The 27800-nt window shown below is 38.5% G+C and overlaps 1 pseudogene; it reads right to left on the bottom strand.

Moving 5' to 3' along the window:
* Window positions 1-7989: 7989 nt before the first annotated feature.
* Window positions 7990-27800, bottom strand: part of LOC114105251 (T-complex protein 1 subunit zeta-like) — a 66338-nt pseudogene continuing 46527 nt past the window's right edge.

Here is a 27800-nt window from a genome sequence, read left to right as displayed (position 1 = left end):
TATAAAGAACACAAGTAACAAAATAAATATTGGAGAGGATTTAAGGAGAAAGGTACTTTCATACATTGCTGATAGGACTGCAAATTGGTGCAACCACTATGGAAAGCACTGTGAAGATTCCTCAAAAAAACTTCAAATGGATATATAATTTGACCCAGTTATCCCACTCCTCAGTATATACCCAAATGTCTTAAAATTAGCATACTACAGTGACACAGCCACATCAATGTGCATAGCAGCCCAATTCACAATAGCCAAGCTATGGAAACAACCTAGGTGTTCTTCAACAGATGAATGGATAAATGCTAAGTGAAAGAAGCTAGTCCCAGAAAATTGAAGGCTGAATGTTATCTTTGATATATGTATGTTAACCCACAACAATGGGGGGGGGAGAAGAGATGAAGAATAGAAATCCATGAATTAGACAAAGGGGAATGAAGGGAAGGGATGGGAGAGAGGGATAAGAATACAGACATAACTGTCCTAGCCTTGTATTTGACTACATGAGCAATGTAACTCTATCATGTACAACAAAAAGAATTGGAATCTAATTAGAATAAGTTGAACTCCATGTATATAAAATATGCTAAAATACAGTCCCTGTCATGTATAACTAAAAAAAAAACAAATAAAAAATAAGTAAAGATAATGGCACTTCTTGGGAAACACCCCCCCCAACAAAAAAGAAAAAAAGCAAACACAAACAAGAAAAGATAATTCCTCAAAACAAAACAGCAATAGAAACAAAAAAGGAAGAAGCTAAGTTATCCATCTTCAGATGGCATGATCTTATACATCAAAATCCCTAAACACTCTCTAAAGAATCTTCCACAAATAGTCAACACACTTAAGAAAGTTGCAGGATACAAATTCAACATACAAAAATCTGTGGCACTTCTACACGCTGTTAAGGAACTATGTGAAGAAGAAATGATACATAGAAAAAAATCACATTTACAATGAAATTTAAAAAATTCTTAGAAATAACTTTAACAAGGTGAAAGATTTTAATACTAAACCATAAAATAAATATTGATGAAATAAATCAAAGAAGACAGAAATAAATGAAAAGATGTTCTGTGTTCATGAATTGAATTACTATTGTTAAAATTTCCATATTATCCAAAGTGATGTACAGATTCAATCACTACCATAACTCCAATATCATTTTTTGCAGAATAGAAATGCAATTGAAAAACATTTAAGGAACTATTAAAGACCCTAAATATTAGCCAAAGGAATCTTAAGCAAAACAAACATATAAACAAACAAGGAAAAGAAAACAAACCTGGAGACATCATACTATCTGAATGGAGAAACTAGAAATAAATCCACACATTTATAGCTAAATGATTATTGACAAACCTGCCAAAAACACACAATGGGGAAATGACTATTTCTTTAGTAGTTTTGGGGAAACTACATAGAAGAAAGAAAATTGGACTCTTACAACATATACAAAACTTTAGTCAAAATAGATTAAAGGCTCAAATAGAGTACCCCAAACAGCAAAATGGCTAGAAGAAAACCAAGGGTTAAAACTTCTTGATCCACACAATGATTATTTGCATATCACTCCAAAAGCCCAAGCAAGAAAAGCAAAAATGGACAAATGGGTTTGTATAAAGCTGAAAAGCTTCTGCACAGCAGAGTCAAACAAAATGCAATCTACAGAACAGAAGAATATATTTGCAAACCATACACCTAATAAGAGGTTATTATCTGAATTATATAAGTAACAACTCAATAGCAAGAAAATTTTTAAAAACCTGATTAAAAAATGGACAAAGAACATGAATAGATATTTTTTCAAAAGCAGACATACAAATTGTCAACAGGAATATTACAAAATGCTTAATGTCACTAGTTATCAGAGAAATGCAAATTAAAATAATGATGCAATATCATATCACACCTGTTAGAATGGCTATTATCCAAAAGTCTAAGGAGGGCTGGGAATTATAGTCTAGACATAGAGCACTTGCCTACCATGCATAGGACTCTGAGTTTAATCTCCAGCACACAAAGATTAAAAATTAAATAATATGTGGTGAGTTTGTGAAGAAGGGGTCTCTAATACACTGTTGATAGGACATTATGGAAAACAAAATGAAGGTTTCTCAAAATTTAAGATAGAACTAACTACAAAACTATCATATAATCCAGCAATACTACCCTGGGGTACATAATCTAAAGGAAACGAAATTAGTATGTCAAAGAGGTATCTGCTTTCCAAGTTCATTGTAACATTATTCACAATAGACAAGATATGAACTCAACCAAAGTATCCATTAATGAATGTATGGATAAAGAAAACATGAAAAAAAAAAACCCATACATGCAGTGAGATACTATTCAGTCTAAAATGAAAGAAATCCTGTCACTTGGAACAACATGGATTAGCCTGCAGGACATTATGTTAAATGAAATAAGGCAGGCACAGAAAGACAAATACTATATAATCTCACTTTCTTGTAGAATCTTAAAGGAATTCATAGAAGCAAAGAGTAGAATGGAACTTTCCAGGGTCTGTGTGGGGAGTGGGGGAGATGTAAGATGAGGGTCAAAGAACACAAAGTGTTGGTTAGGCAGGATGAACAAGTTCTGGAGATTTATTATACAGCATGATTACTGTAGTTAATAATAATAATAATACATGCTTGAAAATTGCTTAGGGAGTAGATCTTAATTTTTCAGCTTTACTGAGATACAAATGACATTTACTACATACATACATTTACTACATACATACAATTACATTACTACATGCAATGTGATTTACATGCAATGTGCATTTACTACATACAATGTGATTTTTTTAATATACCTATATATTCTGAAACGATTATCCTAAACCTGCTATTTAGCCTATCCAATACCTCCTAGTTGTTCTATTATTATTATTTTTGTGTGTATGTGTGTGGTAAGAACTTTTGAGATCTATTTTCTTAACAAATTTCAAGTATTGCATATAACACAATATTGTTGACTGTAGTCACCATGCTGTGATCCCTAGGATTCATACATGTTGTAATTGAAAACCAGTATACTTTGACCAACATATGCCCATGTCTCTGTTCCCCCAGCCCCTGATGATATTTTAAAAATTCTAATTCTGAGAATAGACACTAAATACTCTCACCACACCTTAAATAATGTTACTATGTGAGGTGATAATATATGCTAATTATCTTGATTGTGAGAATGATTTTGCATTGCGTATGTATATCAAAACATCATGCTTATACAATATGAAATATACAATTATTTGTCAATTATAACTGAATTAAGAAAAAAAAAAAAACAAGACTCCAAAAAGATACAAATACCTTAAACTCATGCTCAGTCCTTTCCCTATTAGTCTTCATTTCTCCCATTCCTACAAATATTTTCTTTTCCCCAAAGCTTTGATCTCAAATACATACTAAGAGGAAATAAGTGAATGGAAAATAACACATGTAGAGCAGGTACTGTGCCACACATTCTCCCTTGTCTGTTTTCTCCAATCCCTTAGCAAATTCTGTCCCTTCTTCCTTCCCAGTGTCTTCAGAATTCAGCCAATTCTCCCCATCTTCCTACCACCACCCTGGGCCAAGCCAGCACCATGTCCCTTTTCGATTACTGCCTTGGCTTCCCTAGGATGCCCTGCTTCCCCTTTGTCTTCAGTTTAACCACTGGATGAGAACTAGTGGTTCTTTTACAACAGAAGTCAGGCCACGCCTGCCTGTAATAAGAGTCTGAGGAGGCTCCCACCACCCAGAGTAAATCACAAACCCCCTATATTGGGCTTAGAGGTCCTGCAAGACCTGAAGCCCTCCTATTTCTCTGACTTTATTCCCCAGAATCACTCCTTTGCCCACTCTGCTCCAGCCAGGTGGTGTCTTCCCTGTTGTGTGAAAAAGGCAAACAGGTATCTACCTCAGAACATTTGCACCTGCTCTTCTCTCTGCCAGAAAGGCTCTTCAATCAAGAATCTTCGTGGTCATTTGGAGGTGTTGCTAATTACCTTATATAAAAATGAATCCTTTGTAGCTCTTACCACCAGAGAATTTTGTATGTATTTATTTTATGTTTCCTCAAACTTGGCCTGCCAACTATTGTTTAATCTAAGAGGGTGGGGATATTGCTTATTCTGCACACTGCTGTGTTCCCAGCTGCTGGAAGAACATTAGAAACAGAGTAGGTCTCAAACTGGCTATTTAACCTATAAATAGCTGTGGAATGAATGAATGAATCTGTACAAGCATAAAGAAAGGTAAACATTTTGTCCTATTTTTACAAATGAAGTCAACATTAGTCAGAAAGATACAGTACTCTGTGTACAGTCACACAACTACTAAGAGAAAGAAAAACAGACCCCAGGAAACTTTTGCAGTCAGGAAAGAAAAGACCTAGGACAATAGTGACAGAATGGTCTTACAAATGTATCATACATTATTGCCACATCTTTCCTAACATCTAGATTAATTTAAAAATCTTATTTAGGATCAGGTAGTATATTACCCTGGAAGGACTGTTTCTAATGGAATTTCAGATGCATTGATGATTCTGCTTTGTGGCATCTTGGGGCAGGAAATAGCTATGCCCCTGGTCCTAGGATTAGACTTTCTGCTGTATTCTACCTGTGAATTCTGGAAGAATAGATTATTAGTCAAACTCACTTGAATATAAAATCAGCTTATATGGTATTCCAGCTCTGAATCTTCTTTCATCTAGCTTTATAAAAAAAAAAATATTTGCAGATGAGCATTTTGTAGGCACCCTAAGTGATGGTTAATTTTGATTTTCAACTTGACTGGTTTTGTTGATGCTTGCCTAAGAAATTAGTAAAGCACCCCATTGTTTTTAATTTGTTTTCCCCCCACATTTTTATTGGTGCATTTAGTTGTACATGATGATGTGATTTGTTGATACATATTTACATGCATACAATATAAAAATAAATTTGTCCAATATCACTTCCCAGCACTCCCCCATTCCTCCCTGCCCTTTTCCATTTGGTCCCTTTCTTCTACTGTTTTTCCTTTGATTTTCAGAAGATTCATCCCCACCTTTCTTTTCCATTTTCCTGTTTAGCTTTTGCATATGAGAGAAAATGCAAAGCCCTTGACTTTCTGAATTAGACTTAATTTGCTTAATATGGTGGTCTCTAGTTCCATCCATTTTCCTTCCAATGTCATAATTTCATTTTTCTTTATGGCTGAAAAAACAAATTCTATTTTGCAGGAAAGATAGTGAAAAGAATTGGACATAACTTTCCCATGTTCATATATGAATATACCACAGTGAAACTCCACATAATGTACAACCACAAAACTGAGATCCTAATTAGAATAAGTTATACTCCAAGTATGTATAATATGCCAAAATATACTCTATTGGCCTTTATATATAAAAGGAACAAATAAAAAATATAAATAATAATAAATGCTAGAGAGGATGTGGAGACCAAGGAATAATTTTACACTTATCGATGGGAGTATACATTAGTACAACCACGATGAAAATCGGTTTGGAAGTTCCTCAAAAGACTAGAAGGGAACCACCATATGACCCAGCTATACCACTTTTTGGTTTTTACCCTGAAGACTTAAAACCATCTTACTACAGTGATACATGCATACCCATGTTTATAGCAGCACAATTCACAATAGCCAAACTATGGAAACAGCCTAGGTATCCATCAATGGATGAATGAATAAAGAAAATGTGCTATATATACATAATAAAGTATTCTTCTGGGTGTCTTGAGGGTGATTCCACAGATATTTGCCAGGTGGGACAGCAAACTAAGAGGAGAAGATTTGCTCTGAATGTGTGCAGCACTCTCCAATAGACCCAAATGGTAAAAAAAAGCAGAAGAAAGAGGAAGCCCATGCTCGCACGGAAGCTCCATTTTGCTGCCACCATCTGTGGACATCAGACTCAGTTTCTTTAGTCTTTCAACAGGAATTCACACCAGAGACTCTCCAGGGAGCTTCTGGGCTTTCAATCTCAGACTGGAGCTACATCATTGGTCCCTCTTGCTTTGAGGCTCCGATTTCCTGGACTGAGCAGCTACTGGTTTCTATGACTCTCCAGCATGCAGACGATCATTATTGGACTATCCAGCCTCTGAATGCGAAGTGAATACATATGATTTGCTGGGGATATAGCTCATTGGTAGAACATTTGCCTAGCATGTGAAGGGCCCTGAGTTCTATCCCCAGGAATGAAAAAACAAAACAAACTCCTGACTATGTTGTATACCGGGAGTGGTTCTAGAGAAACAGAAGTGTAAGGACGGATTTCCTTAATTGTCTTTGTGGTTTCTTGAGTAGGCTTTCTAATTTGATTCAATCTAAAGTTGCTAAAGACTCTCCTTCTGGTACTATGAAGAGCACTACCATGTTTTTCATACATGAACTGTCTGAAGAGATATGCAGAGCAAAAGAATTTGAAACTCCCAATTCATTACTTGTGAGAAGCAAGGGATTCAGTGATTCTATACATGATACTTTTGAACAGTTTTGGAAAACCAAGAAATATAATGGTGTTGATTGGTTGCTTCTACCATCACTAGGAAAAACAATAGAGGAAAAGCATGACAAAACAATGATCAGAATGGTCTGGCTCGTGTAGACCTATTCAATAGATAAGATAGATAGTAAAATAGAGGCAAGCAGTCATGGCTTGAACCAGTTTTCAGACCCAGAACCCTTGAAGGGCAGAGGCCAGGTCCCCTTGAGGAAGTACTCTGATACACTAATGAACAGGTATACTGTTCTCCCATCCTTTCCCCAAAGGGACCTAGGCTCTTTCACCAGAGTGACTATACATTGGAGGAAAAAGAAATAATCAGAACTTTGGGGGACTAATGCACATTGGCTCTGAACTGGCATCAATTCCAGAAGATCCAAAATGTCACTGTGGCCCTCAAGTAAAAGTAGAGACCTATGGAAATCAAGTATCAATGGGGGTTTTAGTCAAGGTCTGACTCACATTGGTTTGGTGTTCCCCTGAACCCAACCTGTGACTGTTTCTCTAGTTGTTCCAGAATGCATAAGTTGAATTGATATACTTAGCATTTGACAGAATCCTCCCATTGTTTTGCTTCTCTGCATTTTTCTCTTCTTCAGTCTTTGCCTTCTCAGAATCTGCTCCTTCAAATGGACATGAAAAGTTATCAGCTATAGATTAAATAGAAGGTGGGAAGATTATTGAAATCAGGCAGAACTTGAGCAGGAGATAAGAGAGGGGAGATGAGACTGGACTCTCTTGTTAATTCCTCTTCTACACTGTGTTCTCTCAATATTTCTGTGGCTCAAAAGGAGCTCCCTGGGACACCCAGGTGGAAGAGGTTTCCCTCCTGGAGAAGGGAGTCCACTCTGCCCTGGCTGCAGCGGTATGCAAGCTCCCCCAGACACCCAGGTGGGAGAGGTCTCCTGCCTGGAGGGGAGAGTCTTGGACTTCACGTAGGGCAGGATGGTTGCTCGTGCAGGGAAATGTAGGGAATAGAAAACCATATTGAACATATATCAGTATTCTGTCATATATCAACAATAGAAAATTATAGGTGATTTAAATTATATTTAAAATTTTTAACCAATGTTAACCTTAATTAAATTATAACAACTCAATTTAGTTGAAATAACTTTTTGTTTTTCAAGGAATATTTGATAAGGCAGATAACGTGCTTATCAAACATGTAATTTTATGTCACTGTAAGTAAAACAAAGCATCCTGTTCACTGGGTAAAAATGACCTGCTTTATGCATGTACACTCAGTGCAATTAAAAATACTGTAATTATAATTTCACACCATAATTTGAATATGTGCCCCATCTTTTTTTTTTTCATATAGAGAAAAACATTACTTGAACAATCATTTGAGGCTTGGACAAAAATCCACAGCTATATCCCTCAGGGTAATTCTATAGTCTTCAAGGGAAGAAGACACAAAGGAAGCTTAAATTCAACCCTTTAGAGAGGAAATTCCAGATCAAATGATCACATCACCAGGAGAATGTTGGTGGCAATCATAGTACAGGAGCCAAGAAGCTGTTTCTTTACACAGTAGTTATCATATACATATATTTCTGCTGCAAACATCCACTTCACCTGTGTTTAAGTCAAAACCATTAAGTAAGCTGACCCGATTGTGAATATTCTACTTGAATCTTTTTAATTTTTTTTTTAGTTGTGAATGGACTATATATATATATATATTTTTAATTTTTTTTTATTGTTGGTTGTTCAAAACATTACATAGTTCTTGATATATCATCTTTCACACTTTGCTTCAAGTGGGTTATGAACTCCCATTTTTAGCCCATATACAGATTGCAGAATCACATCAATTACACATCCATTGACTTACATATTGCCATACTAGTGACTGTCGTGTTCTGCTACCTTTCCTATCCTCTACTATCCCCCCTCCCCTCCCCTCCCCTCCCCTCTTCTCTCTCTACCCCCTCTACTGACCTTCATTTCTCCCCCTTGTATTATTTTTCCCTTTCCCCTCATTTCCTCTTGTATGTTCTTTTGTATAACCCTGAGGGTCTCCTTCCATTTCCATGCAATTTCCCTTTTCTCTCCCTTTCCCTCCCACCTCTCATCTCTGTTTAATGTTAATCTTCTTCTCATGCTCTTCATCCCTACTCTGTTCTTAGTTACTCTCCTTATATCAAAGAAGACATTTAGCATTTGTTTTTTAGGGATTGGCTAGCTTCACTTAGCATAATCTGCTCTAGTGCCATCCATTTCCCTGCAAATTCTATGATTTTGTCATTTTTTAATGCAGAGTAATACTCCATTGTGTATAAATGCCACATTTTTTTTATCCATTCGTCTATTGAAGGGCATCTGGGTTGGTTCCACAGTCTTGCTATTGTGAATTGAGCTGCTATGAACATCGATGTAGCAGTGTCCCTGTAGCATGCTCTTTTTAGGTCTTTAGGGAATAGACCAAGAAGGGGAATAGCTGGGTCAAATGGTGGCTCCATTCCCAGCTTTCCAAGAAATCTCCATACTGCTTTCCAAATTGGCTGCACCAATTTGCAGTCCCACCAGCAATGTACAAGTGTACCCTTTTCCCCACATCCTCGCCAGCACTTGTTGTTGTTTGACTTCATAATGGCTGCCAATCTTACTGGAGTGAGATGGTATCTTAGGGTGGTTTTGATTTGCATTTCTCTGACTGCTAGAGATGGTGAGCATCTTTTCATGTACTTGTTGATTGATTGTATGTCCTCCTCTGAGAAGTGTCTGTTCAGGTCCTTGGCCCATTTGTTGATTGGGCTGTTTGTTCTCTTATTGTCTAATTTTTGGAGTTCTTTGTATACTCTGGATATTAGGGCTCTATCTGAAGTGTGAGGAGTAAAGATTTGTTCCCAGGATGTAGGCTCTCTATTTACCTCTCTTATTGTTTCTTTAGCTGAGAAAAAACTTTTTAGTTTGAGTAAGTCCCATTTATTGATTCTAGTTATTAACTTTTGTGCTATGGGTATCCTATTGAGGAATTTGGAGCCCGACCCCACAGTATGTAGATCGTAGCCAACTTTTTCTTCTATCAGACGGTGTGTCTCTGATTTGATATCAAGCTCCTTGATCCATTTTGAATTAACTTTTGTGCATGGCGAGAGAAAGGGATTCAGTTTCATTTTGTTGCATATGGATTTCCAGTTTTCCCAGCACCATTTGTTGAAGATGCTATCCTTCCTCCATTGCATGCTTTTAGCCCCTTTATCAAATATAAGATAGTTGTAGTTTTGTGGATTGGTTTCTGTGTCCTCTATTCTGTACCACTGTTCCACCCGCCTGTTTTGGTACCAGTACCATGCTATTTTTGTTACTATTGCTCTGTAGTATAGTTTGAAGTCTGGTATCGCTATACCGCCTGATTCACACTTCCTGCTTAGCATTGTTTTTGCTATTCTGGGTCTTTTATTTTTCCATATGAATTTCATGATTGCTTTCTCTATTTCTACAAGAAATGCCATTGGGATTTTGATTGGCATTGCATTAAACCTATAGAGAACTTTTGGTAATATCGCCATTTTGATGATGTTAGTTCTGCCTATCCATGAACAGGGTATATTTTTCCATCTTCTAAGATCTTCTTCTATCTCTCTCTTTAGGGTTCTGTAGTTTTCATTGTATAAGTCTTTCACCTCTTTTGTTAGGTTGATTCCCAAGTATTTTATTTTTTTTGAAGATATTTTGAATGGAGTGGTTGTCCTCATTTCCATTTCAGAGGATTTGTCGCTGATATACAGGAATGCCTTTGATTTATGCGTGTTGATTTTATATCCTGCCACTTTGCTGAATTCATTTATCAGCTCTAATAGTTTCTTTGTAAAGCCTTTTGGGTCTGCTAGGTATAGAATCATGTCATCAGCAAATAGTGATAATTTAAGTTCTTCTTTTCCTATTTTTATGCCTTTAATTTCTTTCGTCTGTCTAATTGCTCTGGCCAGTGTTTCGAGAACTATGTTGAACAGAAGTGGAGAGAGAGGGCATCCCTGTCTTGTTCCATATTTTAGAGGGAATGCCTTCAATTTTTCTCCATTCAGAATGATGCTAGCCTGAGGCTTAGCATAGATTGCTTTTACAATATTGAGGTATGTTCCTGTTATCTCTAGTTTTTCTAGAATTTTGAACATAAAGGGATGCTGTACTTTGTCGAATGCTTTTTCTGCATCTATCGAGATGATTATATGGTTCTTATTTTTAAGTCTATTGATGTGGTGAATAACATGTATTGATTTCCGTATATTGAACCAGCCTTGCATCCCAGGGATGAATCCTACTTGATCATGGTGCACAATTTTTTTGATATGTTTTTGTATCCGATTCGCCAGAATTTTATTGAGGATTTTTGCATCTAGGTTCATTAGAGATATTGGTCTGAAGTTTTCTTTCTTTGAAGTGTCTTTGTCTGGTTTAGATATCAGGGTGATGTTGGCCTCGTAGAATGAATTTGGAAGTTCTCCCTCTTTTTCTATTTCCTGAAGTAGCTTGAAAAGTATTGGTGTTAGTTCCTCTTTAAAGGTTTTGTAAAATTCTGCTGTATACCCATCCGGTCCTGGGCTTTTCTTAGTTGGTAGTCTTTTGATGGTTTCTTCTGTTTCCTCGATTGATATTGATCTGTTTAGGTTGTCTATGTCCTCCTGACTCAATCTGGGCAGATCATATGACTTAAGAAATTTATCTATGCCTTCACTATCTTCTAATTTATTGGAGTATAAGGATTCAAAATAATTTTTGATTATCTTCTGTATTTCTGAAGTGTCTGTTGTGATATTGCCTTTTTCATCCCGTATGCTAGTAATTTGAGTTCTCTCTCTTCTTCTCTTCGCTAGCATGGCTAAGGGTCTGTGGATTTTGTTTATTTTTTCAAAGAACCAACTTTTAGTTTTGTCAATTTTTTCAATTGTTTCTTTTGTTTCGATTTCATTAATTTCAGCTCTGATTTTAATTATTTCTTGCCTTCTACTTCTTTTGCTGTTGTTTTGCTCTTCTTTTTCTAGGATTTTGAGATGAAGTATGAGATCATTTATTTGTTGGTTTTTTCTTTTTTTAAGGAATGAACTCCAAGCAATGAATTTTCCTCTTAGAACTGCTTTCAATGTGTCCCATAGATTCCGATATGTTGTGTCTGTGTTTTCATTTATCTCTAAGAATTTTTAAATTTCCTCCTTGATGTCTTCTATAACCCATTGATCATTCAGTAACCTATTGTTCATCCTCCAAGTGATGTATGCTTTTTCCTTCCTTCTTTTATTGTTGATTTTCAGTTTAATTCCATTATGATCAGATAGGATGCATGGTATTATCTCTACTCCTTTATATTGTCTAAGAGTTGCCCTGTGACATAATATATGATCTATTTTTGAGAAGGATCCATGTGCTGCTGAGAAAAAAGTGTAACTGCTTGATGTTGGGTGGTATATTCTATATATGTCAATTAAGTCTAGGTTATTAATTGTGTTATTGAGTTCTATAGTTTCCTTATTCAACTTTTGTTTGGAAGATCTGTCCAGTGGCGAGAGAGGTATGTTGAAGTCTCCCATGATTATTGTATGGTGGTCTATTAGACTCTTGAACTTGAGAAGAGTTTGTTTGATGAACATAGCTGCACCATTGTTTGGGGCATATATATTTATGATTGTTATGTCTTGTTGGTGTATGGTTCCCTTAAGCAGTATGTAGTGTCCCTCTTTATCCCTTTTGATTAACTTGGGCTTGAAATCTATTTTATTTGATATGAGTATGGACACTCCTGCTTGTTTCCGAAGTCCATATGAGTGATATGATTTTTCCCAACCTTTCACCTTCAGCCTATGTATGTCTTTTCCTATCAAATGCGTCTCCTGTAGGCAGCATATTGTTGGGTCTTGTTTTGTGATCCATTCTACTAGCCTGTGTCTCTTAATTGGTGAGTTTAAGCCATTAACATTTAGGGTTATTATTGAGATATGGGTTGTTCTTCCAGCCATATTTTTTTATTTCTGTTACTAAACATGGTTTGTTTTCCTCTTTGATTATTCCCCCCCCCTTTAGTGTCCTACCTCCCACTGTTGGTTTTCATTGTTATTTTCCATTTCCTCTTCCTGTAATGTTTTGGCGAGGATGTTTTGAAGAGATGGTTTTCTAGCTGCATATTCTTTTAACTTTTGTTTGTCGTGGAAGGTTTTAATTTCATCTTCCATCCTGAAGCTTAATTTCGCTGGATACACAATTCTTGGTTGGAACCCATTTTCTTTCAGTGTTTGAAATATGTTATTCCAGGATCTTCTAGCTTTCAGAGTCTGTGTTGACAGATCAGCTGTTATCCTGATTGGCTTACCCTTAAATATAATCTGCTTCCTTTCTCTTGTAGCTTTTAAAACTCTCTCCTTATTCTGTATGTTGGGCATCTTCATTATAATGTGTCTAGGTGTGGATCTCTTATAATTTTGCACATTCGGCGTCCTGTAGGCTTCTAGAATTTGGGATTCTGTCTCATTCTTCAAGTCTGGGAAGTTTTCTCGTATTATTTCATTGAATAAATTGCTCATTCCTTTGGTATGGAGTTCTATACCTTCCTGTATCCCAATGACTCTTAAGTTTGGTCTCTTAATGTTATCCCATATTTCTTGGATGTTCTGCTCATGGTTTCTTAACAGTCTTGCTGAGCTGTCTATGTTCTTTTCAAGTTGATATACTTTGTCTTCATTGTCTGATGTTCTATCTTCTAAGTGTTCTACTCTGCTGGTAGTATTCTCAATTGAGTTTTTAAGTTGGTTTATTGCTTCCTGCATTTCTAGGATTTCTGTTTGTTTGTTTTTTATAACCTCTATCTCCCTGTATAGTTGATCCTTTGCTTCCTGGATTTGTTTGTGTAATTCATTGTCGAAGTGATCTTTCATTGTCTGATTTTGCTGTCTAATATCTTCCTTGATACTCCAGATCATCTGAAGCATATATATCCTGAATTCTTTATCTGACATTCCATCTGCTGCAGCTGTTACCTCTTCTAAAGTTGAGTTGACCTGCATTGCTTGTATTCCTTTCTTTCCTTGTCTTTTCATACTGCTTGCGTTTCTTTCTTCTTGGTGAAACTGTTGTGTTTTTGAAATTCCCCCCCCCCCCCCATATATTTATATTGCTCTTGTATAGTTGAAAAGTCTCCCTTGCAGGTGCGGGCAGGGGCTCTGCTCTGCCCCTCCTCCAATTTGTGTGAGGTGTCTACCACGCCCGCAGACCCCTGGGCCTGATCTGCCATTCTGTCGCAGGTCTGCCTACCTTGCAGGTGGGGGCGAAGGCTCTGCCCTGCCCCTCCTACCACACCCGGGGACCGCTGGGCCTGATCTGCAGGTTGGTTGCCGGTCTGCCCACCTTGCGGGCACGGGTGGCAGTTCCGCTCTGCCCCCACTCCAATTGGGGTCACTTGACCACCACACAGGCGGGCCGCTGGGCCTGATCTGGGTGCGGGCAAAGGCTCTGCTCTGCCCCTACTCCAGTTGGGGTGAAGTGTGTACCATGCTGGCAGGCCACTGGGCCTGATCCGCCGGTCTGTCGCAGGTCTGCTTACCTTGCGGGCGCGGGTGGTGGCCCCGCTCCTCCCCTCTGGCTCGACGACAAAGCGAGAGAGACTCGGGTATCTGTGACTCACCCTCCCTACCAGGAGACCAACTGTTTCCGTCGCCGCTGGCACCGATGAAGTTCTCTCCTCAGCTGCTCTCCGATGACATCAGATCTCTGCCATGCTGGCATCCCCTGTTCTATGGCTGAATCCCATTTTCTTCTCTTCCAATAGGTGGAGCTGTGCCCTCCGAGCTGAGCTTCTGCCTTCTATGTGCTGACAGAAATCCCTGTAAGGTGGCTCCTGGGAGTCTCTCAATCCTGTTAGTCCAGAGCCCTTTCACTTATCCGGCCCCTCCCCCTGTTCCTCCTCCCAGCCAGCCAGCCAGGTCCTGTTCACAGGAGGCGGTTCCCCAAGGATCTGATTACACTTGCAGCCCCACCGCGTGTCCTATATCCCGAACGATGAACACCCTCTCTGTCATTCATCTAAGCCCCAGTGCTGTGGTGGGGTGATCTGGGAACCAACAGTTTAATTTTTCCGGACCCCTTTGGTGGGCACGCCCCCAGAAACTGGTGGCTAAGATCTTGGGTGTCGCCGTTGGTGTTAAGGGGAGGTGGGGATCTGGAATCCCCTCTGCTTCCCTACAGACACGCCCCCGGAGAGATTCCCGAGGTTTCCTGGCTGCTTGTATCTGGAGGGGGTGGGAGTCACACACCTGTTAACGTGGATTCCGCTGGGAAGGAATTCTGTCTGCGGAACTCTGGTGATGTCACCTCTCTGCTATGGCGGGCCCCAGGCTCCTTGCCGGAGTGTCCGAAGGGAGGGGTGGGACTGGTCTGTCTCTGGTTGGTTTCAGCTCCCGGTTCGCTATTTCATGAAGGCTTGGCGAGAGACCTCTTCCTAGAGTCCCTGCACCGCTCCTGCTGCGCTGCGCCTCGGAGGCTATCCGCCCTGACGTGGGGGCCGCGTGCAGGCAGCCGACAGTCGCCGAGTCGCGCGGGCAGCTGCTGGCGGGTCTGGACCTCTGCGCTGCGTGGTGGAGATTCACTCGTCTAGGGCAAACTGTCACCTCCAAAAATCCTTCCAATTTCCGGCCGGTCTCTCTTTAGTGGAATTTTGCTAGGAGTTTCTCAGCAGGTCGAATCTAAGCGTATCCATGCGTCTCTCTGACCCCGTTGTTGAGGAGGTACTGAAAGCGCTGCCTCCCCACTCGCCGCCATGTTGGATCCCCCTATTTTTTTTTTAATGTGGTGCTGAGGATCGAACCCAGTGCCTCACTCATGCTAGGCAAGCTCTCTATAACTGAACTACAACCCCAGCCCCAAATCTTTTTTTTTTTTTAGTTGTAGATAGACACAATTTCTTTATTTTATTTATTTTTTAATGTGTTGCTGAGTATCAAACCCAGTGCTAGGCAAGCATTCTAGCACTGAGCCATAACTGCTGCCCTTGATTCTTAACTAATTTTCTTAAAGGTCAAAACCAGAGTTCTGAGCAAGAACCTTGGGAATAATGAGCAATGTATCAGTAAATGCCTGGACTCCAAGTTGGGCCCTGCCCTTACACTGGGATTGTATTTAATCACTGCTTTATGGCCACTTCCACTGCACCAGCACCTGCAACCACACAGCCATCATCGATAGCATTTTTTTGTGGGGAGGGGCTCTACAGGGGATTGAACTCAGGGGCACTTCACCACAGAGCCACATTCCCAGCCCTATTTTGTATTTTATTTAGAGTCAGGGTCTCACTGAGTTGCTTCTCACCTTGCTAAATTCCTCAGGCAGGATTTGAATTTACTTTTGAACTCACCATCCTCTTGCCTAAACCTCCTGAGATCCTGGGATTACAGGTGTGTGCCACGGTGCCCAGCCCCATTGATAGCATTTTTGACCACCCTCAAGCCATCTCATATTGCACCTTTGATTTGAGTGTGTGCTTTTTTGGTCCTTGAACTAATAAAGTGACAGAACAGGAATTGTTACATTTCTCCATAAAGGTGAACTTCTCTACTCCCAAAGTATGCTCATAGACAAGTTCTGCATGTCCCAAGCAGTTAGGATTTAGGTCATTAAGAGAATTCAAAACTACCCCACTGCAAGCAAGAGTCAGCCCTTCCATATTTTTCCATTTAGCTCTGCACAGAGCTACTATGCCTTTTTTTGCAAGAGCATCCAAAGAAAATGGGTCAGTTCCCTTTTGATTAATAACAACAAAGCCTTTATCTGAGTCATCACAGACTTTCTTTTTCACTTCTACTATTTTTTTACTCTATTTTCAATAAATTTTCTTTCAGCATTTACTAGTTTCTCTCTCTCTTCTGCACTCTTGTAAAAGAAAGAAAGAAAGAAAGAAAAATAAAAAGAAAAGCCAAAATTCACTTCTGTTTTTTTTTTTCAAACTCCAGTGAGACATTGTATGTGAGAATGTATGCATTCTCAACTCTCTTCTTTATGTCAGTGTGGCAGGCCCCCTGGTCCAAAACCAGCCCTCTGATTAAGCTTGTATCAGTTTCAGATTTATATTTCATATCCATGATCTCAACCATGAATAGGTCAATAGTCTCATCTTTTTTTTTTTTTTTTAATGGTCAAAATGGAATCCACTACAGCTTCTCTTAGGACATCTGCCAAGTTCAGCATGAACTTTTGAATGGAGAGATGTTCTGGCCCCATCTATAAGTGTCTCCCTATCCATCTCTCCGCTTACTTTCATTTGTTCCAAAAACTCAGAAATGTAGAGATCTGCCTGTTTGAGCCGCTCTCTGATGACAAGGACGTGGTGCCCTTTTCAATGATGTCATCCTGGGTTGTTGCTACTTTTTCTACCAAGGAGGCTATTGGGTGCTGAATTTGTATTTCGTGCAGCAGAACATTGATGTCCTCAACGATTGACACCAGCATTTTTTTTTTTTAAAGAAAGAGTGAGAGAGAGTGAGAGAGAGAGAGAGAGAATTTTTAATATTTATTTTTTAGTTTTCGGCAGACACAACATCTTTGTTTGTATGTGGTGCTGAGGATCGAACCCGGGCTGCACGCATGCCAGGCGAGCGTGCTACCACTTGAGCCACATCCCCAGCCCCGACACCAGCATCTTTATGGTGCCCCTGGGCCTCAGATTGGTGTCCTGCAGCCCGTGGTCCATGAGGATGTTCACTGACAGTGCCACCTCCCCCATGGGCCACCTCAGCGTCTGCACTGCTGCCATAGCTGCTTCACGAAAGGAAGATGGGCCAAAATGACTTTTAATCCTTCTGTTTTCCAGGGATTTTTTTCTCAGAGTTGGAAAAAATGCTTATGTGATAATGCTGTGTGAAAAGAATTCAGTGTTATCTGTACAATATAGCTGTATATATATTATTGGAACAGAAATATAAAACTGGAAGGAAGGCAATATGCCAACTGTTAAAAGCGATTGTGTTAGAATGGCAGGTAAAAGGCTTCATTTTTCTTTCCTGTTTTAAAAATTTGTTCTTTTTAGTTATATATGACAATAGAATGTACTTTGACATATTATACATACATGGAGTATAGTTCCCATTCTGTGGTTGTACATGATGTGGAGTTACACTGGCCGTGTATTTATATATGCATGTGGGAAAGTTATGCCCAATCCATTCTATTATCTTTACCATTCCCATCCTACCTCCTTTCCCCCATTTCACCCTGTCCCAGTCATGCAAACCTTTACTCTTCCCTCCCCCTGCATGTTGTGAGTTAGCATCCTCATATCAGAGAGAACATTTGGCCTATGATTTTTGGGGACTGGCTTATTTCATTTAGCCCCCAGTTTCATCCATTTACTGGCAAATGCCATCATCTCATCCTTCTTTATGGCTAAGTAATATATCATTATGTATATGTACCACATTTTCTTTATCCATTCATCTATTCAAGGGTACCTAGGCTGGTTTCATAGCTTAGCTATTGTGAATTGAGCTTCTATGAACATAGATATGACTGCATCAATATAATATGTTGATTTTAAGTCCTTTGGGTATATGCCAAGGAGTAGGATAGCTGGGTCAAATGATGGTTCCATTCCAAGTTTACTGAGGAATCTCCATACTGCTTTCCAGATTGGTTGCAACAATTTGCATTCTCACCAGCAATGTACAAGTGTGCCTTTTCCCACACCCTTGCCAACATTTGTTGTTACTTGTATTCTTGATAAAGTCTTATTTTGATTGTGGTGTTCTTCTAGTCTTGTTCAATTTTACTCAGAGGCATATGTTTATTTGTTTGTTTTCCAAATAGAAATACAAAATGTAGTTCACTAAAGTAGTGTCTCTTCTTTTTCTTCTTATTATTGGCTTAGGTTCCAAAACAGCTATACCCATTTTGTTCTAAACAGCAGTCCTTGTTTCTTAGTTACTTTCATTTAAAAATAAAGTCTATATAATTTAAATATCATATAAAATGTAATTTTGCTCCTTTTCTTTCTTGTATAAAACATGACTAGATAGTGTAAGAACACTTTTAGCCATTGAAACTTCAATTCCACTGCTATCCTGACAAGCTTTAGTGAGAAGCTCCTCCCCTGCTCCAGTCTTCTCAGCTGTGCCCCTGAGTAGGTTGGGCCAGCTGGTAACTTTGATCCTTTCTGCCTATACAATACTCTTCCTAGAACTTTGTGACATATCTGGTGTCGCTCCTGCCCCCTCTGCTCTCACAGGATATAGTGAGTGTGTTCTTAAGGTATGGAAGCCTCAGGATTTTTAGCAACCTGTGAGAAGTTGTTCACATAGCAACACTGTGCATAAAAAATTAGTCTTGTATATTTCTGAACCTAGAATAAGACTACATTTTTGTGCTGGGCATGGTCGCACACTCCTGTAATCATGGCAACTCTGGAGGCTGAATTCAGCAGAAGGATGGCAAGTTTGAGACCAACCCAGGCAACTTAGTGAGACCCTGATTTTTTTTTAAATTTTTAAATTTGTTTTAATTAGTTACACATGACAGTACAATGACTTTAATATATCATACATTTGAATCAGATAGGATATAATTTCTCATTTTTCTGAGTGTACAGGTTGCAAAATCAATAATATTGGTCATACAGTCACATTTATACACACAGTAATAATAATGTCTGTTTCATTCTACTATCTTTCCTATCCCCCCATCCCCTCCCCTCCCCTCCCATCACTTCTCTCTACCTAATCTAAGGTAACACTATTCTTTTTTTTTCCCTCACATCTTCATACATGTATTTTGTATAACGATGAGGGTCTCTTTCCACCATCCCCACCATCCATGCAATTCCCCTTCCCCCTCCCTTTCCTTCCCACCCCTCTTCCCTACCTAGAGGTAATCTTTTTCCCATGCTCTTCCTCCCTACCCCATTTTGAGTCACCCCCCTTATATCAGATCATGGCATTTGCAGGGAAATGGAGGGCATTAGAGCAGATTATGCTAAGGGAAGTTAGCCAATCCCAAAGAGACCCTGATTTAAAATAAAAAATGAAAAGGGGTGAGGGTGTAGCTCAGTGGTAAAGAGACCCTGGGTTCAATCTCCAGTGACTCCCATCCCCAAAAGATGACATTTTTGCCCATGTGTATGGCTTTATTCCTCTGGGTTTTTTTTCCAACTTTAAGATCCAGAGGTATAAAATTCAGTAATATGTTTCTAATTAATTCCTTTTCTAGCCCATATATAAAAGGATTAGCCATGAATGAAAACAGAAGTGTTACATGCAGTCATTGCATTTCCATGGGCTTTTGATAGAACTATTTAGAGGAGTCTTGGTGCTGGGGGATGTATTATCCAGGCATAACCCAAGCAGATTGTCACTCTTCTAACCTATCATGGTGGAAGGAAGATACTGGTGCACCTGTTTTGATGGCTTTTTGACCTTTTGAGACTTCTGTAGTTAGTTGGACTGCTGCTGATAGGCACCTACTGAAAGCACATAACACACAGACCATGGAGCAGAAAGGTGAGGGTGCCTCGAGCTTGACCACAAGTTGGTCTGCATATTTGAATGAAGGAGTTTCCTGCAGTTAGGCCTCAATCCAGGAAATACAATAGTGGGAAATGATGATAGTAGAGGTTGATATTTCGTGAGCATTCTCTGCATTCCAGGCACTGGCCCAAAAATACTTTTTATTTTACCTTATTTATTTCTCATAAAAACTTAGAAGGGAATATTTGAGAAGAGAATATAGGGAGGATAAATAACTTGCTCAAAGTTACTTAGCTGGTAAATAGCAAGCATGGGGTTGGAAATCCAAATATGACTGTATATGTGCTTGCCACCAGCTGACTACTGCCTCTCTGATAGTCAGGACTTGACCATCTGTGCAGAATCTAGACAGGAGTCAGGTGCCACTGAGGCACTCTGGACTCTGTTTCTCACTTTCCGCTCCCAGTACCTGAGGCCTCAGTCTGCTGTCTAATGCTTTTCTGCCACATAGAGTCATCTCTTTCCTAATCAAATGTTTTTTTCTGATGTCTGTAAGTAGAGATTTAGAAATAAACCTAGCTTTGGGCAGCTGGAAGGGCTCCATACTTGGAGCTCAATAGTAAAGTCTCAAGGTATAGAAAATTGCCTATTTAGAAGTAGTTTCAATTTCCAGCTCAGCAACAGATACCTGGGCCTCAGAGGAGGAGATGCTGATCCATTCAGTCAGGTATGGAGACATATAACTTTATGTATGTTTAAAAAAAAATTTCCAAATAACTTTGATATCCATCTCAGGTTTAAAAAATCCATAAAATAGACTATGGAGAAAGCAAATTATTCTGGGGAAAAAAGAAAAGAAAATCATCACAGTGTATTTATGTTCTTTAGATAAAGTGATAGAGCACTTCAATAGCTTAATCCTGGAGCACAGAAGGAAAGAAACAGGCTCTAGAGCAATTTACTCTCCAAGCCTTATGTTTAATTAAGAGTCCTGAATAGCTTCCTGTTAGTACATAATTGACATCTCACCAGCACCCTATAGTATGGTGTATATGCTATTGTTAAGCAGATGAGCACAGAGGGTGCACATCTAACTCTGCCCAGAGTCAAAGAGTTCCCAGGAGATGACCTTTGTACAGAAGGCATAAATACAATGAGTCCTTACCTGGACACAAAACTTGGGAAATTTTAGAACCTGAGTGTGAAGAAGTGTGTTTTGTATTATTATTATTATTATTTTAGGCATTGTGAATTGAAACCAGGGCTGATTAAAATTCAGCCACCACCACAGCCCTTTTTATTTTTTTGTTTTGAGACAGGGTCTCACTAAGTTTCTTAGGACCTTGCTAGGTTGCTGAGGCTAGCCTTAGACTTGAACTCCTCCTGCCTCAGCCTCCAAAGTTGCTGGGATTACAGGTATGTGTCACCATGCTTGGCTAAGAAGTTCATTTTGGAAGAAATCATACAGCTCAGTGAACCAGCTCCTTTGGTTCCATCCGACTAAGATTCCATTCCATGGACCACAATGCAAATCACCTTCCACACTTTATACTTCCCCACCTTAGCTGCTCTTCCACCTATTAAGAGTCAATTCCTCAGGTGAAAGCTTACAACAAGAAATTAAAACTGGAGTTGTGACAGACTCATTGGTGTACTTTTATTCATCTTTTGTATATGTTAGCTTCATTCCATTATGAATTGCATTTGCCATTCTTAGTTGCTGATTGAGTTATCAGATATTTGACACATGAACACAGTTCGAAAAGATAAAATCATACATATATTCTCACCTTCCATTTTAATGAGGTAATGTCTCACCCTATTTGCTCGGATTGTTTTCTTTATGAAGGAATATCCTGCCTCTAGCATCTTTAAATGTTTATTAGGGAAAATACTTTGCACATACTGATTTTACCCTGACAAAATAACATTCCTTAAGAACTGCAAGAGACCTTAGGGATCATATACTCCAACTTCTTTTGATAACTGAGTGCTGAATATTCTAGGAAATAGGCAGGGTTTGGGAACATGGTAGAGGTGGCCACTTGACAGTGCTGGTTTTCCTATTGCTAATTGGCTTCTGTGCTTTATCAGGAGTGGTTGCAGTGTTGGGAAGGGGAAAAGGCTCCCATGTTGATCTTTAGAGTGTGTCATATCTTTTGGCCCTGGACAATAGCAATAGCTGCTTTTAGACCTTCCTGCCTTCTAACTTATACATTCCTCCCCTTAGTATCATCAAATCTATTTTTAAATCCCTGATGTACACAAATCCATGTGAGTTTTCTTAAGAGGTACACCAAAGAAGAAGAGGAACTGGAGTCTGATTAACAAAATCATGAGCATGACCATAAACATAATCCCTAGCATTTATTGAGGGTTTACCATGTGCCAGAATTTGTTCTGTGAGGTTCATGTAAATTATCTCATTAAATTATCATAGCACCTCTATGATATAGTTAATATAATCATCTTTATTTTAGAGATGAAGAAGTATAAGCACTAAAAGAACATGTGATTTGTTCAAGTTTCACAGCTGCTATGTTGCAGAGCTAAGTTTTGGTCTTGGGTCATTTGCTTCCAAAGGCTGTGTTGTTCACCACTATGATGGGTTTTGATGGCCAGAAATGAAAGAGCAAGCTCATTTGGGAGTTCCATATTTTTGTTATTTTCCTTAATAAGTAGTATACTCTGTCAGATTCTTTGTCAGTCTTTTGCATCTTTTCCATGACTTCTGTTTGGAAATTATTTTGAAATTGAATTATGTGTAGCACCAATATATTTCTCCATCAGTGCAATGTCATAAAGAGTAGTTTAAATTTCTAGACCAATCTGTCATCTATTTAAGCCATTATATAAATCCTCTCATTTGTGATTAAAATACAAGAGAAAGTATAATGCCAGCATACAGCTAATAAAAAAAGAAAAAGAAAAAAAACGAATGCCAAATGTTATTATATTTTAATCTGAAACAATAGTGCTTGAAGGAAAGGATGATGAGAGAGGAGATAGAAACTTTGAGATTTTATGTCATGTGTAAATACTTTCAACAGCTTGGGAGTCAGATGCTTATTTTATCCCATTGCATTTCAAATTTAAAGATTTTGCTTTGATTTGATATAGTTGTATGGGTATAATGTTTTTGAACTTCGAGCAGTCCAAAATAACAAGAACTTTTAGTTACCCTTTAGTAATCCATTTCCTTCTGCCATTAACACAATCCAATATGGCAGATGGAAGGAAAAGTGTGCAACCAGCTAGAAGAAGCTGATATTTCCAAGGGACATTTGTAATTTAGCAAGTACTTTGCCTTTCTCTGAAATAAAGTATATTCTTTCAGGTTTGAAATGGATTAGCCATGCTTTTGAGAAAATGACATTAAAATCCTTTCATAGAATACAAAAGCAAATGCTTTGAGTAATTATTTTTTTCACAAATAGCATTATCCTTTCTCTTTTCTTTATTTTCAGGCCACTGCTGAGGTACCTCTGCAGGGCCTCTTCTTTTAAGTCTAGTTACTCCTGAGCTCTTATTATAGGGGAATGTAAAGAGAGTTGCAAGAATGGTTTCAGATAATCTGCTGTGAATTGTGCCTGGGACAAGTTTGCCTGCCCGGTTGCTTAGGCTCTGCCCTGTTCCCATTCCACTTTCTTATATTTTGTTTCTTTGTTTCATGACACAGTTAGTCACTGGGGTGGAAGTAAGTTTTTTAGCCCCTGTAATAGAAATTTTGCTTCCTTATTATCCATGGAACTGAAGTTTCAACTCAACCTTGGCTGCAGGCAGCAAGAAGTCTTGGATTTGACATTGCTAAGGGAGTTAGAAACATCGTTATTTTCAAAACATGTCACAAGGTCATTAATTAAACACTAAAGCAAGTAACTCAAACTGAATCTGTTTGAGAGAACCCTCCCTCCCCTTGGACTCCCATTTTGGCCCACATTAAATACATTTGATTTAAAGCTTACTGAAAACTAAGGGTTCCAATCTCAATAGTCAGCACCACAGATAATAACATAATTTTCTCCAGTTTGTAAAAGGAGGAATAATGGACCTGAAAAAATTGGATTACTTTTACTTTCTTCGCCTAGCAAATGATATTGGCAAAATTGATTTAAGATACCTAGTATTTGAAGTGTTTGTGGTATAATGCTTTGTAAACCCTGCTTAAGTGATTCTCTTTGAAGTTAGTCCTGGAATTGCTTTGTTCTTTGGAGATGCTGAGATAAGCTCCTAAATGGACATCCATTCACCAGAGGATATGACATCTAACTTGCCTAAAGTTCTCAGAGACGTGATAAATACCGTGACATCCTATTTATTTTTATTTTCTACTTAGAACTGCAACTCTGAAATATTCCTGTGAAACTAACTGTTCAGTTGCATCACCCAATTCAAATCAGTGGATGCAAAGCTTTTTCTCCTGATTTCTAGATTTATAGGTCCCAAGTGAACTGAAACTGATGATTTCTTTCTGCCAAATTGCAGTTTGAAGAAGGTACTTTTGAAATTTTGTCAAGTAACACTACAGAGAAGTTCCTTCTGATCTTTTTCTTAGGATATGGTAAGCCATTGGGGAAAACATGGCCGGGATTCTCAATCCTTTTATTGGATAAATACTAAAATATCCTAATTTCACACTGATGTTCTTGAAAATTTTTATACAAGAAACTTGAAAAACACTAAATATGCTAACTTTTCCTCTAGTATTGATTGGACATAGGATTAAACATGACCATATTTAAAATCACTCAAAGTATATTTTATTAGTAGAAGTAAAATTAGAAAAGACAAATTTTTTTTGCTTTCTTTCTTTCTTTTCTTTTTCTTTCTTTCTTTCTTTCTTTTTTTTTTTTTTTTTTTTTTTTTGCTACTGGGGATTGAACTCAGCAATACTCAGCCACTGAGCCATAACTGCAGCCCTATTTTGAATGTTATTTAGAGACAGGGTCCCACTGAGTTACTTAGTGCCTCACAGTTGCTGAGGCTGGCTTTGAACTTGTGATTTTTCTCTCAGCCTCCAATGATTCTGGGATTATAGGCATGCTTTCTTTATTATATCTAATTTGCTAGTAATGACAAAATGTAACTTTTAGATAACATAAAAGAAGTTTAATGAAAAATATTTTCAATAATATTTCACTACTTTCCACTAAAACTATTCCATTAATACTCACTAGAGAAGCCACTTAAAGAAAGAAACTTGCTTCAGGGAGCTTTTGTCATAGAGTGAAAGTGGTTCTGGTGGGTTGGGTAGTGTGAGTCCTGTTCATAATGAGAATATCTGGAGGCAGAGACATAAGGATGTATGTTGGTGAGTAGCTCAGCAGGGGCACATCTGGTTAGCAACATCACATTAATTTTCTCAGGGAAAAGTGGAAAAAATATGTAAGACCAGTATAAATTTGCAAGATGGAAATGTGAAGAGGAAAGATGCACATTCAGAATCAGGATGGTCTCTAAACCATGTGGCCTAGAAGTTTCAGAATGGTCTGACATCTCTGAACCTGTCTTTCCCACTGTAAATACAGGCAGCAGCCATTTGCTGTGAAAATGAAATGAGACACTTTCTATGAAAAGCCTTTATACTTTCTAAAATCCCATTCCTTTGCAGGATGCCTTCTAATTTTTGTCAGATACTAATTTATTTAATGAACTCATTTTTTTTTAAAAAAGTGTAGCTTTTAGATGAATAATGAGAGGTTTACAGAATTGAGGCCTGAGATATGAGTACATATGTATAAGGATGACACCCAGCAGCCATCATTACCTGTGCTCCACCATGCTGTCTACATGAAAATATGAGGACAGTTAGCCCCAGGGAGATGAGGATGAAGCTAGACTGTGCCATTGGTTAACTGTGTGATGTAGGGATAATTGCTGGACTTCTTTGAGACTTTTTCTATTCTTTCTAGGAGGTATAACCATACCTTTATCTCAGGTTATTTTGATGATCGACTAAAAACTATGTACTTCATATGCAACGTTTAACAGACAAAAACAGCCCATGCATATAAGACTCACTATGTATCAGCATGGTTCTAAATACCTTAAGGATATTAACTCATTGAATTTTCATATCACAACAGGCCAACAATATTTTAACCACTATTTTACAGATGTAAAAATGTAGGCACAGATATTAACTTGCTCAGCATCAGGCGTTTAACTATTACACCATTTTGGTACTGTGGTCTTTCTATTAAGGAATCCAAAGGGTTGACTTATGTAACATGCTTTTAGAACACTAATGCCTTTCTCATATACAAAATATCTTGAATTTTGCAGAAACTTTTTGCTGAAACTTTCTTAACATAATGATTTAGAATAGCATTTTTGTGGTGCAATAATAACAGATTCATGGTATATACAGATTTTCAAATTACACTTGAGTTCTTACATATACAGACTGAGAAAAGCAAAACATTTTCAAACAGATTAATTACCAATGCATGTTTGTATTATCATACTCTTAATTATGCATTGTCTTGGAAATTTCTTTAGTGCTGTATAATTAAAGGATTTCAAGTAAAAGTTTCTTTAGTAATTGTTTTGTATATTTGCAGAAGTGGGCTGAAGTTGAAAAAATTATCTATTGTGTGAATTTAAGCAAGCTCCATACACTCTCTGAATGTGGCTAGTAATTTGAAAAGGAGGAAGTAAAATACTTCCTATGTCTACAGTGAGAATCATATGAAAACATGGATGAACATCTTTGGCACATTCTCAGTTGCTTTCTAAATGTTAAGGATCATTATTAATGTCAAGGGAGTTCCAGGATTTCATGTGATTGCTCATTAAAGTGCCTAGAGACCTGGGATATGAAATGCACATTTCTCAATCCCAGACCTTGGCCATTCATCCAAAATATCATCCCACTGGAAATACATGAAACAGACCACATTGCTTAACTGATTCCCACGGGAAATATTGGATCCTCAAGAGAGATGGTTTCTATGGATCAGATCAGGGCTGGCCTAGTTCACCTTCAAGATCTCAACTTTCAGAACTTAGAATTCTAAAATTAAAGTGGGAAGCTCTTCTGGAACTTAACTGAGACTGCAAATTAAAACTTTGAGATTATTTAGTATCAGCATTTTATAGCAGAGCATTTGCAAAGAAAACCAAACATAATCACCGCCAATGTTTTAAACAGGCTCCAACTTTCCACAGGAAATGGGGAACTCTTTCATTTTAGCCATAGGAATTGGTATTGTTTATTTCCTTATCCATATGTTTTATGTCTGGAAATGTCCCAAGATCCTCAAGCCCAGCAGGCCATCCTGTCCCCTCCCCCTTATATCCCTGAAGTCTGTTCTTCTCTTCTTCTTACTGTTCCTACAGGTTCCAACCATTCTCCTCTTCCTTAGTGTTTCTCCTCACACACTCCCTGTTCCCATTTCCTAATCCTCCTTGTTCCTCATTTGCAAAGCTTTAATTATGTGTGTATGTGTATTCACAACTAAAAGCACTATGAATTAAAGTCACCAACTCTAATTCTACCGTCTTTCCCTTCAGCACCAAATGACTTTCACTCAGGGAGGTGAAGGAAGCAGTAGAAGGGGTGACCTACTATCAGATATCAGTCATTTTGGATGGAACATACAACTTTCTCTTTCCAACAAGAGCCTACTTTGTCCTCCCTAGAGGAGCCCTTGCCCATCATTCCTCATGCTTTTTTACCTTCAGTCTGTTCTGGCTTCCCCTTCCTGACCCTCTGTGACTCTCCTCTGGCCTTCCTTCAGTCCTCTCCACTCCTTCTTTTTGAGGCTTCCTTGCTGGCTGCACAATTCTCCTTGTGACTCTCCCAACTCTCCTTACTTCTGCTGCCAGTTCAGGGAT

The sequence above is a fragment of the Marmota flaviventris genome, chromosome 5 (genome assembly GCF_047511675.1).
Source record: "Marmota flaviventris isolate mMarFla1 chromosome 5, mMarFla1.hap1, whole genome shotgun sequence".
NCBI classification, from domain to species: Eukaryota; Metazoa; Chordata; class Mammalia; order Rodentia; family Sciuridae; genus Marmota; species Marmota flaviventris.
Note: the sequence above shows the minus strand (reverse complement) of the source record. Positions and strands in the feature narration are given on the sequence as shown.